This window comes from Hetaerina americana, unplaced genomic scaffold (assembly GCF_022747635.1).
Source record: "Hetaerina americana unplaced genomic scaffold, ioHetAmer1.1.p SCAF_7, whole genome shotgun sequence".
Taxonomy (NCBI): domain Eukaryota; kingdom Metazoa; phylum Arthropoda; class Insecta; order Odonata; family Calopterygidae; genus Hetaerina; species Hetaerina americana.
In genome coordinates, this window is record NW_027287316.1 from 73691387 (window position 1) to 73708931 (window position 17545).

General features: G+C 40.1%; 1 protein-coding gene across 3 annotated transcripts in view; it reads right to left on the reverse strand.

The window, feature by feature from the left end:
- The window catches only part of qtc (GRIP domain-containing protein quick-to-court), a 194233-nt gene extending 177040 nt beyond the window's left edge, over positions 1-17193 (reverse strand). For 2 of the 3 annotated variants that reach the window (XM_071595027.1, XM_071595025.1), the window contains exon 1: positions 16781-17193. The gene's annotated coding sequence lies outside the window, so the exon portion shown is untranslated. Of the gene's footprint in view, positions 1-9277; positions 9346-16780 lie in introns of all 3 variants that reach the window. The other variant, XM_071595026.1, reaches the window with a different exon arrangement.
- Positions 17194-17545: the final 352 nt, after the last annotated feature.

The window sequence follows — 17545 nt, forward strand, 5'->3', positions numbered from 1 at the left end:
CCAATTTCAGCAACTAGGGAGTCGGCCACCATAGCACCAACTACGACATTGAGTCGATAGCATTAGATCGAAGTGCAAGCCGGCTTCATCTGGGCAAAACGGGAGCACTCCGCAGGTTGCCATGACAACGAAGCATCCACCCACGCCGAAGATGATGACGCGTTTAATGCTGGAGGCTCAACGCGAGCCCCGGAGGGAAAATTAAGCGGCCCAAGGGTTGCAGCGGAAAATATTTCTCGGGAAATTAACTAATGGAAGCTTAGGGACGTGTGTACACGTATTAGTACCTCGAGTTCCGAGACCGGCAGAATTAATAACAGTTAATCCACTGTTATTTAATTTCAGGTACCTCCCTAAAGGAACGACGGACACAGCCGTATGCACAAGAAGTCTAAAGGAAGATTTACGCCCCGAAGTCCCAAACGAGTGAAAAACCTCGGCTGTGGAAGGGTCGAGGTGGGGGAAAGCCCTTGGGAAGTAAAGCCCCGTTATCGATTCCAGCAATGCATTAAATGCGACCACCAGTGGTCCACCAATCGCCGGCTTGGATTTTCACATTACCCCCGCCCCAAATTCAGCGGGGGCTTCGGCATAGGCGGGATGCGTCCCCTGGGGATACGTAATCGTGAATAGAGCAACCAGGTATGCCATTCATTCTTTTCCACCAATTCCCCATCTCTCATCGTCGAAGGAACCGTATGCAAATTGGGTTCGTTATAATTTGAGGAATTCCAAAAATGAAGATGAACTGCTTACCGACCGCCTTTAAGGAGGCCAGGACCTGAGCCGGACAGGCGTACGACTATCCCAAAGGTCACGGATTTTCAATGATAATTGTATTAGAATTCGGGCGCTGTTTCTCACGGGTAATGGTATTTTCGACATGGAAACGGTCTCGGCAAGAAGGAAGACACGGAATACCAAATTCTTCTTCCTTAATTTTCCTAAATTGTCTCCGCAAAAGTCCTATTCTGACATCTGGAATGTATCGTCTTCGAAAAATAGGTAAGGCGAATTTGTATGCTTACAGTATTTCCAAGGTTTCACTCTTTGTTGACTTATTTTCTGACAATTAGTTATAGCGCAGCATTAGGACCCGAATTCTTTCGTAATTTCACCTCATTTACCACCCACATACCTAAACAGATAAAGGTTTCCTGTACCTGAACTGAGCGTGGATATCCTATGATTGGTCATTGAAATAATATGGTGTCTAAAAGTACGCAGTAACAAAACGTTTACGTACGTACATATCCCTCACGCCGTTCCCTTTCGCGGTAGGCGAAATCAAAAAGGATGATTTTAGGTTATTCACGTAAATTACACTCCCGTTTACTCATGTCTTCCTGACTGTCCCAGCAAAATTATTCCACCTCGGTCATATTCAAATTTCTTCATACAGACACTTAATTTCCTATGAATCTTAATATTCCTTTTTTAGGATTCTCTTCTGTCATTATGTTCTCCGTCTACCCCTAAAAAACTTTTCAACTATCGAAACTATGAAATCAATTTTACGTATATAATCCTTTCACACTTTATCTAATGCTGCTCCGGGTCACTGCGCTATTTGTGAAATGGTTTTATAACGAAAAACGGCCAATGAAAAATAATTTTCGCACTCGGTAATATATAAAGACTTAAAAAGAGTTTTTTACGGCACTTAGTTGAATTACATTCTACACAAGGATTCATCTAATTAACTTTTCATATATTTATACCTACGTTAGGCCAAGACGGGAGGGATAGTAAACGTGAAATACAGTATTTTAAATTTAAAATACTGGTTTTTACCTCAAACAATTATTAGCCAAAATCCAAACAGCCTCTTCGAACAATTAACAAAGTTCACGTCGACATAGTGAGGACTCAAGGTACTACCATAGCACCATATGGAACAAACTGCAACCCATCAAAAAATCAATGGCGGTCACACCAACATCCCCTTCCACAGAACCCGTTGATCATTCGATCATGCATTTCATACAAATCCTCAAACCCCAACAAATGAACTGGTTTAGGGCAACATTAAGTCGGACCTTCAAATTCATGCCATCAATCACACGCTAAGCCCAAAGATTTAACTAATTGAACTCGCACTTGGTGCTCTCGCTGCCGGGTTAATTTCCCAGAGCCTCCTCCTCCGTTCCTCCGCCCACGGCGCGTCGCTTCGCAGTCAGCGTGGGAAGAGGGAGTCATTCCGGCGAAGGGCATTTCGCACGATCCTCCCGCGCGCCATCAAGCCGACACCCCCCCGCCCTCCCCCCCCTTCCCCCGAGAACGACGTCGCCCCCGGGGAGACCGCGGGGCAGGGGACGGACGGGGACGTCAATTTCGTCTCTCGCCCTGACAACTCGGAAGAGAGTGGAGGTGGCGGCCTAGGAGCGAAGGGACCCTTCTCCACCCATTGAGGGACATCGATCTTCAGAAAAGACGCGCCGATATTGAGAATTGCAGCCCTTCATTTCAGTCTTATCTCCGTTGAATTACCTATATTATGCTCTATTTATCCCCCACTTTCACTCCCATTCCCCGTATTTTTTCCTCTTACCAAGACCTTGTTTTAAACCTACCGATGACGCAAAATGTTCAGAATGCTTTCTCCGAAGTCTTTGCTAACGCAACTACGAGGACGTTTTTCCTCACAGCAAATTAAAACTGGTTTTGTTCCATACTGTATACAAGAACATCTACGTCGGAGCAAGAGACCTGCCACGGGGAAGTATGGCATGGAGTGTTAGGCCTTTAATAATTACTTATGCAAAGAGGAAGAAGTTAATGACTGGAGAGGAGGGAGTTAATGACTGGAGCCATATGGAAAGATGTAAAGAAACAGACTAGGGAAACATTTCACATGGAGTGTAGTGTTTTAAAGATCGGGATCTTGGTCACAGAGTCAAAAGGATAAGAATTGGAAAAATGAAGTTGACGGAAAGAAAAGCAAATGTTGAGTTCCTAAGCAGATGGGGTAGAAGAGAGGTTATGGTGGGAAATTCGAAGAAGGCAGGAAATATGGAACTAAGGCATATTGGTAGGCAATGGTATTTTTAGAATCGTTATTGGAGAATTCTGAGCAAGCGAGGTTGAGCCAAAAAAAAGAATAAGCAAAATGGACGGAATGAAGGGAGGCAGAAAGTATCTGGAGATGAAGATTTGTTTATAATAATGCAGGTTTTAAGAATATTTATTGAGTGTTGCATTAGGTTGAGCTTAGAAATGTTGAGTAGATCCAACAAAAACCTACCTCGGTCCGAAAGACTAATTCTAATAATAAAAGCTGATGCGTTTCTAATAGAAATGCCAGATTACAATGAATGGAGTTCTTAGGGTACCTATACTTGGTCTCAATAAAATGGCGAACTGTCCAAGGGAAGAAAAAATATCATTAAAACTGTCAGCGCTAGGGGCTGATTCCCTTATTTTAGCGATGTCATCTTACCTGGTGATAAAATATAATGTCATCATCTTTCTGCCAGAGACACAAGGGAAGCCACGTGTCCTGTAAATTCCAGCATTAGCCTCGGCTGTGTTGATTAACTTCGTGTTCAGCAACTTCATCTTATAGCCTCTAGATACACCGTCATTCTTTTCACGCAACAATTTCAATTCCTCACTAACGATTTCCCGCAAATATGAAATACTCTCCTTGAAATGTTATCCAAGTCCGTTGTGATCACCACAGGTAGAGCACAATAGCCGATTTGGCCAAATACTTGGAAGATAAACAGAAGGTCAGCATATTAGGGTTATGAATAAACTCCACTAATTACCCCGCATGCACATATAATGTGTCACCACCCAGAATTTAATGCTCGAAAGACGCAGATAATTTACATGATTTAACCTCATCTATTAAATCAATAATCAACGTGTGAATTTAGAGCGCGCTTATTACCACCTCAGTTTAACTTTCAGAGTTCTTGAGCATACTGTAACCAATTTCATTAACGTACCGCACCTGAGAGAGGATTTGCCGAAGTTTGAAAGGTAAATTTATTATAATTTATATTATATATTTATTATAATCTCGTTGAGGAAAAGCAACGATGATGTGTAGAAATAAGTTTTTTTCATATCCTACATCCCATTCCAGTGACGTGGTAGTCCAGAGGTTAGATTTCGTCCTGGGTTCGATTCCGGGTAAGCCCCTGGGCACCCTCAGCTTCACCCAAGCATTATTTTCGGACATTCCGGGGAAACCACAGGCGGCAAAGGGAAGGGAACTGGTCCCCTAACCCTGATGTGTGCATTTCCACGATGTATAGGGCTTGGTATTGGGTGAGCTCCACCATCACCTATCAAACCAACCTTCGGGTTGATCACTGTGGTCAAGCTCCATGCCAATCATATTTCATCCAAGCATAAATACCCCGATGAACGCGCGCGATGAACCTTGAGTTTTTTGTTATTTATTTCTTAAACTTAACATTTATCATCCTACCATTTTCTCCTGTCTAACTCTCTTCCTCTCCTCACACGATCACAAATCTCAACAATCCACTAGTTTTCCTTTCCCTTTGAAATTTCTCCCGAAACGATCATGTCACATACCCACGTTTAGTCTTCAACCCGTGGTTTCAAAGAAAAATATGGTTATTTAATTATCAAGGCTTGAAGCCTTTGGATTAAATAATACTATTTACGACTTTTTTCCTCCTTTCCCCAACCTAAATGCATGTAAAGATCCGTAGGCTATGAACCTCCTTCGCTCCCGTCCAGTGCAACCCAAGACGCTTTGCAAGAACCTTCAGGTTTGATAAGGAAAGCATTTTTGATAAGATTACCGATTAGTTCAAGTACGTCGACACACTAAAAAATACACTGCCTTGAAAAGCAACTTGTTTTTTTTTCAATTTTAGTGATATTACAATATACTTATGCAGTGAAATGAGACAAATATTTCGAAACTCTTTTAACAGGCTCATGAATTTTTAAATGTTTCTGAAGCTACAGTTTCACTAGCGAGCATTTTATCAATGGGTCCTTAGGTCAGTAGTAAGATTCTTTCTTTATTTGATGAAATAATGCAATAATAAACTTAGGTAAGATTCCATCTGAACCCACTGCCCACTAAACCGTGAGAAACCGTAGGGAAATGAAATGCCACATCCCTCCCCCCTCAAAACCTTACATAATTTAAGAGCTGCCTTTCGGGTGAAGAAGATAAGGGTGTTCAGCGTCACCGCGAATCGAATATCCGTGGTTAGCCGAATGCTCCACTCCCTAAGTTAAAAACTACGCTTATTATTAAAGTTTTCATTAACCTCTTCATTCAATATTTACTTCAAGTCGTTATCATCAACTCCTTCCCCTTCTTAAAAAGCTTCAAAACCCGTTTTTCATCCAAAATACTTCTTCTATCCCAATATGGTACCCAGCAATACACCACTGGGGGGTGTGCGGTACTGGGTGATTCCACACCAGCAAGAAACATCTAATTTGAGTTTAGCTTTGTTGCCAGTTACCAATAAAAACGTAAGAGTATTTAAAATTATGGAGATGTTAACTGCACTAACGGATCTACGTGTAAAATACTTCTCTACAAATTCGAGAAGAGCTTATCTTCGGGCGTAGATGAAGAAATTCTGCCTGCTCTGGTGCCAACGAAACAAATTTAATGTTCTGGGTGAACGGATGGATTGCGAAAGAGTGGCAGATGAGGGTTTGACATGGGACTCGGGTTGGGGCGGAGAGGGGGGAAGGTAGCGGCAAAGCCCCCCTCGCCGTCTGTCGGGCCCCGATAAATCGCTCACTCTGGCGGCATTCCGATTGACAAAACATAAATGGGCGAACCTGCGATCGTAATGCATTGCAAACAATCCGCCCGACATTACTTTCCCGCGCCCGCATCGCGGCGTCCGTTCGCCCGCACACGACGCCGGTGACGTCCCATCCGGAATGATGGGAAATCAACGCTATACCTAATTGCAGCGCCGGGGGTTGTCAATGACGCAAGCCGACGTCATAAGCTCCTTTACGACTGCTTCCAAAATGACAGGAAACCAAAGCAGTACCGAACGCGATGCCGAACGAGGGTCTTTCAAAATACAACACCTACAAGGTGAATGTTTTAACAGCAGCCGTATATATTTCTCACCAAACAATCATTTTCGTATTTTTGAAATGACGGAGGGCATCACAGTCAGCTCTTAGCAAGATGGCAAATAAATCAAGCTTCACGAACCTACCAGTTCAATCGCAAAATTTTAAAAGAAAATAATTTCCTCACACGGAACCTTTCCTTGTCCATACATTTTTTCCAAAACTTAATTGGATTGACGACTGATATTGTGTACATTGATTTGTGGTTTACAGAAAAATATTACACTTTTTAAGCTTGTATTAAATTCTAAAATGATAATAGTCGAGCATGAGACTTAATTGACGAAAAATAATTTTCAGTTTTTTCATAAAATGGACCTAGAGACATAAATCCCTGAGCTTTTTTCAGCAAATAATACTACTACGATCATAAATCATATTTGAAGAAGCAACTGTTGCCATCAAAACGTTTGATTTATTAAAATATGTCCAGTGCCGTTCAGCGATGAAGAAAAATGAGCAAACTTATTAATGAGAAACGTTGTCTCGATACGGTTTCATTCACATCCACTCACGAGAAATACACTTGCCTAAAGCCCAGTTCACCCCGTGGATTACCATTGATGACTACCAAGAGAGATTTCTTGCTTACTACTCGCTGCTGAGTTTGTTTCGCTGGTGGTTGCCGGTCCACACGGAGCTCGGTGCTTGCACCCCTTGCTACACACCTGTATGGTGGATCGCAGGGTTTTAATGTAATGTAACTAGGAGAGTTAACTTACAAGAAGAGATATGTGAGAATTCTTTACATGGTGCCCCGCAAATGACTTTCGTTGTCAGTTGACTTGAGCCCTATACGTGAATAATATGAGCTTTTATCCCATAAACCAAAACATTACATGACGAATATACAGGAACAACTATTAAAAATAAAACGGAAAAACATTAACCGTTCAACTATTCATTATGTATCTATGAAAGGTCATTATATCGTCGTTTCCTGAGATTTCAGCAGGAGAACAAACACATACAGAGAGACATACAGAAACAAATTAGCGTTCTGTATGAAATACGAAATGCCAAAAAAAAGCACGCAAAATAAATGCAAATTAGGATGGATGAGTATAAACGCAAAAACGGTGATTTCGGAGACTGGATTTGAAATGATAATGTATGCCTGCTATTATGCACGTTAACGTAACGCAAGAATCTTCATCATGATAGAATTATTTGTATTGGCCAGCTTTCGCTAGCTTTTCAACCATCTAATTTAACGTTCAACGATTTTCAACGTTCACGTAAATGGAGGGGTTTCACCGGCAACGATCACTCGGGAAATCTCCGGCGAAAGTCACACACACACACTAAACCAGAGACCAAGACATCTCCAGAGAATATTAATAATGCATTTAACCCACTGCTGCAATGCAGAACAGCTGTTTTAAAATCGTCCCCTTGCTGGTAGAGCCTTGAAACCGAAAGCAGTCGTGGCGTTAAGAGTTTTGCTGAACATAAAACACAAATTTGCCACCACTTGTCACTCATGAATATGGATGTTTACATAAGAGAATGAAAACAGGATTGAAACAAAAGTTAAACAAAGAAATACTTTTAGGAACATGAATAATCAGTATTACAAAATCGGTTGTCCAGCGGAAGTTATCACTGAGATATACAAACGATAAGGAAAGGAAATAAAGGAGACATGAACACGTGATTCGAGGCAGGGGGGAGTGAGTGTGGCAACCCACCTGGAAAGGAACTTCGATACCTAAACGACCAGTGGAAAGTGACAATGATTGACAGCTTAATGCCATTTGCTCAGTTCTGTCGGCGAAAGGGAAGAAGGGACCGATTCGCTCGACCAGCACCAGGAATAAGTAATTCAATTTGGGGGATACTGAACAACGCATTTTAAGGTTTTCACGCTTGATTGTAGCCCCGATGACGAAGATTTCCTTGAAAGAGGTCACTTGGATCTATTCTAGTCTTGGCTCTGACCCTTTCACGAACCTTACTTCGACAGAAAATTTAACTATCCCCACGGTAAAATGGCACACATTTTATTAACCAACCGACCCAGGTTCCAACTTACCTTGAGAAATTACCAAAGATCACATAAAATGAAGTACGAATGAAGAAACGAGCATCATTAAAATTAAGTACGTAAGATATCCATGATAAATAATTTATCCCTAAATTAAATAGTCCATACCTGTCGATATAACAATGCACATTTTTGGGAAAAGTACTGAACTTAATGCTACAAAAATGAATTTAATGCTACAAAAATGTCAGATGTAGATTTTCGATGTGCCGCGAAACATATTATAATTTACAGATGTCTTCCCAATAACTCAGCTCTTCTTAAACGTTTTAATTTGAGCCATCTGAATTTAAACTAACTCATTTCTTACATCCACACACACTTTCTACCTTCCTTCGGGTGATTCGAAGTCACCGTGGCAATGAGTATATCCGGAAAAAATGAAGGAAATTCATAAAACAACTCTCTGGCGGAGGGATAATTATTAGCAGTAGTATACTGGTTAGCGAAGGTTATTTTTGGGCAAAGGTAGTGTAGTGAACTTTTAAGTCACGCCTAACATGACACTAAATACCGTATAATACAAAAAACTGATTTTCAACCCCATATACTTTCTACAATCTCCATTTCTCACCAAATATTTATTAATTCCCCCTCTTCCCCACTTGTTAAGTAATCTCCCTCCCATCTATCGCAGTTTTCAACCTCCAATTGCCTCCTGCATCTACCTTTCCTGCCTCCTATGAAATTCTCCCAACAACAGCGTCTCACGCTTTACATATGCATGGCACTATTTCCTGCGTCATCCTTTACATCTATTGTCTGTTATCAATTCTTCTCGATCCCCTCATTCGAAAAGTTTACTATATACGATTACGTTTTCTCAACAACGACCAACTTTCGGAATTATAGTACTCGTGCAACGCTCAGCTTCATGTCAAAGTTTTCACCTATCTCTTCTCTACGTCTTTAATCAGGATATCTCACATTTAGTTTTTACAACTCTTCCCTAATGGCCATGACTGCTTTGCACACTTTTATCTCGAATCCTTCGGAAATAAAGGAACTATTCCGTACGCTCCGCTTTCTAATTTCAGATCGAAGTATTAAATTCAAGAGAAAACTGACATGAAGACATAAAAATAAACACAAATAAAATTAAAATTCGGCGTAAATCTGTGGAAATACTTTAAATAGGGATGAGGAAGAGCTTCCTTCCTCTGGTTTCTGCGTAACTTCTCTCCTTCCCCTCCTTTCTGAAACAGAGAAATAAACGTTTGAGGTCCTCTGTCCATGTGATGTACAACGATATTTATATAATTGAGTACTTGTGAAAGAGATGAGTGGGCAGGCGCTATAGGAGCCCATTAATATGAGCAATTCGGAACTTGATACAATTTTTTAGTGAATAGCTTTTGACTTAATCGATCCATCGGAAGTGACGCTTTACTGAAGTAATTACACCATAACTTTTATTTTTTATAGCCCATATCGAGATTTTCCTTTCTGGATTATCAAGAAAATTCCCTGGAAAAAGCTCCGTGCTAATTCGGAATTTCTCCATCGTAAAAAAAAGAAGAGGACGATTCTATTGTATTTTTTAAACATTCAATGAAATCCAATATTAAGAGTTAACGAAATGATCCTGACTAACGGAAAGTGGACAACGATTTTCCTACGAAAAGATTTCCCGGAAGTCCAGGTGTCCCGCGCTCCTAAAGTGACGAAGTTTACAATTTTGGTGAATGGGATTCACAGATGTGAATAATATGAAAATGTTTTGATCAGAATCTTTTGGGATGCATGGTAAGTGGGGAAACAATACAAAACCGATAAACGGACGATCTTTCAGCGGCAACATGTGTCCTCATAGGGTCGAATTTTTATCGGTTTGGAGCACACGACATTCGGAACCTCGACGCCAAGAAGTGTCCGGAGTAATGGCAATGGATGAACCGCTCACCATTCCCGAACACACCCCGAAGAATGGAACATCCCACGACGGACGAAGAAACCGGACGCCGCCATTGTCACAGGGGCCATCGATTGATTCTTGCGATGCACCCATCAAAATTAAAGTGATGTGGAAACGCTGATTAATTCCCCAGATTCGTTCGCAGAGTAAACCTCTCATTTTTCTCGAACAAAATTACGCTACAAAAACGCATATAATTAAAAAAAGGTAGATAGAAATTTATTATTAACCAAAAAACAATGACCCTGATGACAATAACCTGAAAAGCCACTGCAAAAACACAGTAAGATGTTTTAGGGACTACTTAATGCATTGATAACTTAAGAAAATGGCATGGAGTATTTTTTTTGTTTTAAAACATTTCGTTGATATAAAAATAAAAATTATGGGGATCAGTTGGATTTTTTTTCGTCCAAATCGAACTACGAATGAGAAAAAGCTAGAGATGGCGGACTAATCTTTAATATTTCGGCACCCTGACTCGTGTTAGGAAATGCCTAATTGCATTTTAATATCACCAACCAATTAATCCCTTGGCAAACGCAAGTTAAAATTCATAAGGACCAATGGAATATGGCTCATGAGAAAGAAAGACACTGGACACTATCGCTCATCCGAAAGCTTGAATAATGGATTTTTGCAGAAAAAACAAGCGGTCACTTATGAGAAACGTTAGTGCCAGGTTAAAGTCAAAATTCTCGTGACCAGATTCTTCCAGCACTTAAACATCCACTTTGAAATTACTTTCCACGTGACATCTTGTACCAATTAAAAATTCTCAACTGTCGATATGAATTTATTACTGATAGAAACTGAGCAATGAAAAACATCAGGCAACTTCGCTGGCTATAGCTCAAATTCACTCAGCAAAGTTCTGGATATAAAATTACCGGCGAACCGTATGGATCGACCCGCATTAGAGCAAATAAGTAGTTTGAGGGTTAACGAAAATCCATGTCACTTTCAGAACGATCACTCAAAACTCTGCAGTGTGACGGGAATGGCAGTAATTACACACAACGCAGTGTTTCCAAATTCCGAAATTCGCAGGAAACTTTACCGTAATGAAATCACCGCTAACCCGGTATGAAGAAAGATACTCATTCATCCAGCTGTCTGACAGCCTTATCAATTTTACCAAACTTCATTCAATTATTTAATCGAGTCCATGATGAAACAAATTTTCATCGAGACATACTTCGCATTAGGGACCAAGAGTCCGCTATAATGAAGCGATTCCACGAGAATGGTGCCAGCGATGCTGCTAAAACCTTCCACACGACTAGCAGGCTGTTATTGGCTGGGAAAGTGGATACGAGGCATTCCGCTTCTCTCCTGTCTTCAATAAACGACCTCTGCGAACAGTGGTGTCATCTTTATTAACTCCAATTATCGCCTACAACCCCGTCACACGATATCGCCATTGGCAACGATATTGGACTTGTGCTCCCATTCATGTGGATCTACGTGGCCCATAAACTCTCCAGTGTCATCGCCGGCCCCCTGCGCCTCCTGATTTTAACGACCACGGACGTTATTATACATTAGGTATACGTACACGACGGCACATATGCGCTACGGAGACGCCACGTTAAAACATTACGGCAAAATAGCCACTTTTGTCGAAAGTCTATCAAACATTTTAAATTACCCAGCTTTGTTTAATATACCTCCGTGTCCCCCAAACGCTTGCTCGCAATATCCATCATCCAGATGGAAAACCCCTTAATTCAACTCGGAGATATAGCTTCCCTACGGACGAGGACGGTAAATCGACCACGAATTGATCGTGCGACTAAACAGAGCTTGGGGCATCAACCTCTTGCCCAGGGGCCAGATACGACTCGTTGGGGGGATTGGAACTTTCAGGTAGGGAGAGAAAGCATATTTTTTAAGTCATGGAGTTAATCCTGAATAAGTATAGTAACCAAAGTGATATATTGAAAGAGATTATAGAGGGAAACTAATCCGAAAGAAGAATTTCTATCAGAAGATTATCTATTGTTAAAGCAAACCACGAGAACTTTAGGACTTCGGGAAACGGATTTTTTAAATTATGCACGGAGATCACATATCTGCGACGGCGTGACGTAAGGGGAAGCTGTGTCAGAAAAAAGAAGATAAGGAAATGAGAAGAGATGACAATGATCTGCAATCGAAGAAAGATAAAAATGAAATCCATAGACAAACGGAGAATGGGTGAAGAGATAAGCGTATTGAGGACGCAAAACGAAGAACACTGAATAGACATGATCTGAGGCTGCATATTTCAATAATGATTGTAACACTAAAGGGGTGATATAATAACTAAAGAAAAAGTCCATGGATTAATAAAGAATAATTAATATCAATTATATAAATACGTATTGCAATGTAAAATCAGTGTCAGAGAATTACGAAGGTGTGAAGAACTTCGCAGTTATATATTAGGGCATGTTATATAGTATTACACTATAGTTATATATATTACGCAGGTAAATATTAAAAGATTTGATAATTTGTGTCTGAGGTACTACCATTTCCAAAACTTTGTAAGCAGTCAAACGATCGGCATGTTGACATTCAATAGCTGGCAGGAATTTGGGCTGCGACAGTTCTACTTCGCTCAAGGAGAACGATGTGTCTGCCAGCCAATGAATACACAAATAACGATGGTTTTCCGCCGTACCCCGATTTGCGTCTACCTATCAACTCATCAATACAGCGGGGGTGCAATTTAGTTAGTAAAAATGGTAGAGAATGTAATTTAATGGATAATGAAGAAGATGTAAGCGAAACAGCACTTCTACCCCTAAATGTGTCAATTCTATCAATCGCATCGTAATGTTGGGCTTAAGTGACATATAGGGAGCTTCATGATAACGAATAGCGTATTATTTGAACTAGAAGGTCCTCCGGAGCTAACAGGGTCCATCCAAGCGAGAAAAACGGACATTTTAGCTGGACCTGTACGCATGTCCGAATGCACAAGACAAAAGGTACAGAGAGAAACGACTTATGGTTACCTGGGTAACGTCATCGACACTGAAATTCTTTTATATTGATCTCCAGATGCATCCCTCCATACTAGACACCAATTCACTTCAGAAATGTATATTTACCACGGAACTTAAAAGAGTTATCAAAGAAAACATATGGGAGCTATTCACTCGCACTGCGTGCAGTCAACGTGTTTACTTTCACGGATAAGAATCCGAGGAAAATGTCTGAAATATGCGCACAATCTCAAAAACTTCCATCATACACAATCCGCTTAAATTTTTGATGATATTTTAATTTTCTGATAATTGCTGATAATGATTGCTTCATCTATTTCCTTGATTTGACATCACCAATTGAGTCATTTTTTTTATATCATTTCCTTGTCAAATTTACTGTAGCATGTGTAACTAATATTACCCGTTCATGCCAAATAACACGTTATTACAATGTCTTAAAATAATTTCTGGGTCTTATTGCAAGTCAATGCAATATTTACTCAGTAATTTTAAGTTGTTACAGAAAAAAGGTAGGAGTATGCGTTCTCTTATGTTCTTCTAAGCCAATTGTTCTTGAAACGTTTTGATTCGTTCCGCCCGTGAGAGACTGAAATCTTTTTGTTTCACTGTTTCATCGAACCATTTTGTAAAGTGGGCTATCTTGATTATAGGGCGCGCCTTCACTTGCAAACCACCACACCTCAAAATTGGGAAGCTATGTCCAAGATTACGAGACTCAATCACTGCCGGTTTAACCATGGGCACCCTTGGATGCGTAACTCAAGAGAGAGAACCCCGACTGAAAACACCCTTAAAGACTTCACCCCACGAACGAGAGGGGCGACAATCTGTTGGTTTTCCAAGGGCGTCATACAATCTTACACCAACTCTGAATGAGATACATTTTTCCTCTCTTATAATTCCGATAACCACAAAACGTCACGAACACCTATTCAATTTTCAATCATCGAACGGTTTTTTTGACGGAGCGCGTCCCCTAGTATTGAAGTCCCAAGTTTTATCAGCTGTTCGGCTTTTATATCCATGCAGGTGAGCTGGGAAATGAGTTCGTATTGAAGAGGAAAACAAATCAGGTTATTTGGGAAGAACAGAAGGAGAACCTCTTCTCGAAATGATGAGTGAATTGAAACATCGAAACATTGGATCAATACATATCGGTCATTTTACTTGCAATTAGTGACCGAGTTAGTCTTAACTGCCCTTCAACGTAAAAGCACATAATAGAAACAACTGTATTATTACGAGAAAATCCAGACGGCCGCCTTGAGTCGTAGCTTTTGGAACACAAAAGGGAAACGAATATTCTACTGACCGGAGGGCACCCTCAGCTCCAACCAAACTATGCGAGTTTTCGGCTACCAAATCTTCCTGGGAAACCATAGCCGGGAAAGGAACTGCCCCGCACCCCCCTGATGAGCGAATTTCACACGCTTAGTACTCGGTGCACTACCATAACCTACAAAATCGACCTTCGGGTTGATTACTAACTATGTGTTATCATGGAATTGTATTTGTGAAGACTGTCCAGGGTCATAAGCTGCCAGGCGAGCTTTACATATTTACTAGGATCGCAAGTAAATAGCAAAAATATTCATAAATCGAAGGCAAATTTACCACTAGGAAAAGTTAAATCGTGAAATCGAGCGAGGATTTAGACGAAAATTTTATCACAAGGAAGAAACCGAACTGAATAAACGTACGGGACGATTTCGAATCACGGAACTGGATTTTTACAACGCAAACATTTTAGTTTTCTCCTAAAATTAGGCGGGTTATGAAAAACAATTAATTCAGGTATAAGACTTTCGAGATAAATTGATTTCAACAGCCAAGACGCGGAACTTCGTCTGATGAAAACATTAAATGCTTTAATTTTCCAAATGATGACGGCCGAAGGAAATGTTATATCGAACTTTGATCTGATATCTTTAACAAAACGACAAAAGATACTGAAGGCACGGAATGTACGTTATCTGGAACGAATGACATTTCACTATAACAATGCCACTCAGGATAACCTCTTCTGGGGTGGATGGATCGATGATAGGAATAAATACAGACAGATCTGTGGAATATCAAACCGGGAATTTGTGATAGCGACAATGAAATTGCATGGCCAAGAGCCCGAGTATCTTGGGGCATATTGGAGACGTTAAATGGCGGTTTTGTTTAAATTGTAATTTACGGTGGTGTATAGAGATGATTTTTCAGTTATCCTTTCCTGATGAAAACTTTTCCTTCCTTAATCTGCTTCCTTTCTTTTTCCGTCAGGTTGCGCTTTCCGCGACCAATAATATCAACAACAATACTAACGTTCCCCTTCAAGATGGGGTAAGCTTACCAGTAATTGAGGTAAAGCAAAGCAGCATCGAGAATATAACACATCTGTCTACCCAAAATTATCATAATTGCATATTATCGATTTGGGCAAGTTATAAAGCTCCTTTAGAATTATATTATATCGTCGTGAATACCATGAAGCACTTTCTTCGTCGCAAACCAAACACTTTTAGCCAAAAATATTTCTTTCTTCAGTATATCAATTCCCTTCATACCGACCGATTTGTTAATTTCACTTTCTTTTCTCTTCCACGTTAGCCAAACATTATCCTGTGTGGTAAGCGTTCAAAACCCCTTACGATAAAAAAGGATTTTTTTAAATATTAACATTACGAAAGTCCACTTGCGATTTCTCGAAAATTAAAAAAAATTAATTATGTTTCAATAAATCCCGACACTGTAGAAATCGTTGCAATAATTCGTCCGTGGAGAGGTCTTAGATTAAATTTCTATGCAAATATAAAAATATATTGAACACATTTCACAATCTACATAAAATGATCCTAAAATTTTGCATGAAAAATGACCCGTGTTTAATAAAGATCACATTTACCCTTAAATAACCAAATCTCTGTGCAAGCTTCCCTCTTCCTGCTGCGTCAATCTCAACGGATCATCTCTTCCACCCCCCCCCCCCCCCAAAAACCGTTTAGCCGCCCAAAATTACGACGCATGGGCCGAGACATTGATTTTTATTCTTCTTTATGAGCCAACTGGAAATGGTTCTAAAGAGGATGCGTGATGAAATACTCATACCATTGAAGATATTTCATTCCGAAGTTAATATTTATCTGAGTGAAACTATTCCAAAATAGACTGTATGGAGACGCAAGAAAATAAATATCCCGCGAAACTCCCCAGTGACTGTATACATATCACAAGCTAAAGCTCTTGGTTATAGAAGGCTGGTGATTTCCCAAATATTTTACAAAATTAACCCTTTACTCAATTAACTTAAAATTTGACAGAGCTTCTAAGTTCGGCTTAGACAATATCCCACAAAAAAGCATAAGGAAAGGCTTTCATTTTCCGTTACTAAAAACAGTTAACACATGAAATAATTTCGTTTATCACAACTATCAAGCATACTCCGTCAAACATAAGGTTTCGTGCCTCCAAAACACAACTGAGAAGAATACTAAAAATCTGTGAACTCGGCCCTTTCACGAACAAAAGAAAAAGTCTTGAAAAATACCCTTATAACATCACACTAAAATTATGTCAGGACCTAAAATGGAGCAACGGTTAACAATGCCTCCACGAATTGGTTCGAAGATTACTAACCTTATGATCTTTTAAATGAAAAACAAGTCTACCATTTCACCTCATTATATTACGTTGATATTTATGTATTAAAATAATGAAACCATATCTTACCTTTGCTTTTACAGGAACTTCAGAAATGAGTCTAGACCATCTCAGCAACGATGATCTTCTTTGGATGTTGTCGACAGTTGCAAGAGTTATTTGTATCGCCGGTCTAATTTAATAAGAATTGGGATATTTGTACCCCAGAGTAATACCACTAGAATTTCAAAGACCCTTTGTCAACTGGCTAAATTACTGTTCGTATGGTTCAAAAATCTTCAGCGTCGGCACAGCCGCACGATCAATCGACACGTTGCTATCACGATCAGGTGCGACCGTCTGCTACTCATTGATTAAAACAGTTGCTTCATCGCACAACGACCCTTTGTACGCATGAGCTCTAGCCCGTCCAAGAAAGTCTCGAATCACACTTGCTCTGGCTCAAATTGTGAAAAGCGCAGCTCCTCAACCTCCCGCGCTGGTGTTTTGATTCTCTCTGATATTTATGTTGTCATAAACCGGCTTGAAACCAAAATTTACGTTACGCTAGCGCCTCTAGTGCTCTCGTTGAGTAACTACAAAATTTGAAAAGCGAAATTTTCTAGCGCGTCTTCGATCATTATAAACATTCAACGGAGTAATGAACGTAAAATATTTTGATCTCTATTAAATGCCTTCTTTTAAGAAAATTTTACGGGGCCCATTGATATCGTGAGCAATAATTGCAAAGCAATACCATACATTCTAAGTTCATCACATTTTGGGTCAAAAATTAATAACGGAAGAATGTAAAGGAGTGAATACTTTCCCCGTGCATTTACTTTGCTCGGAAAA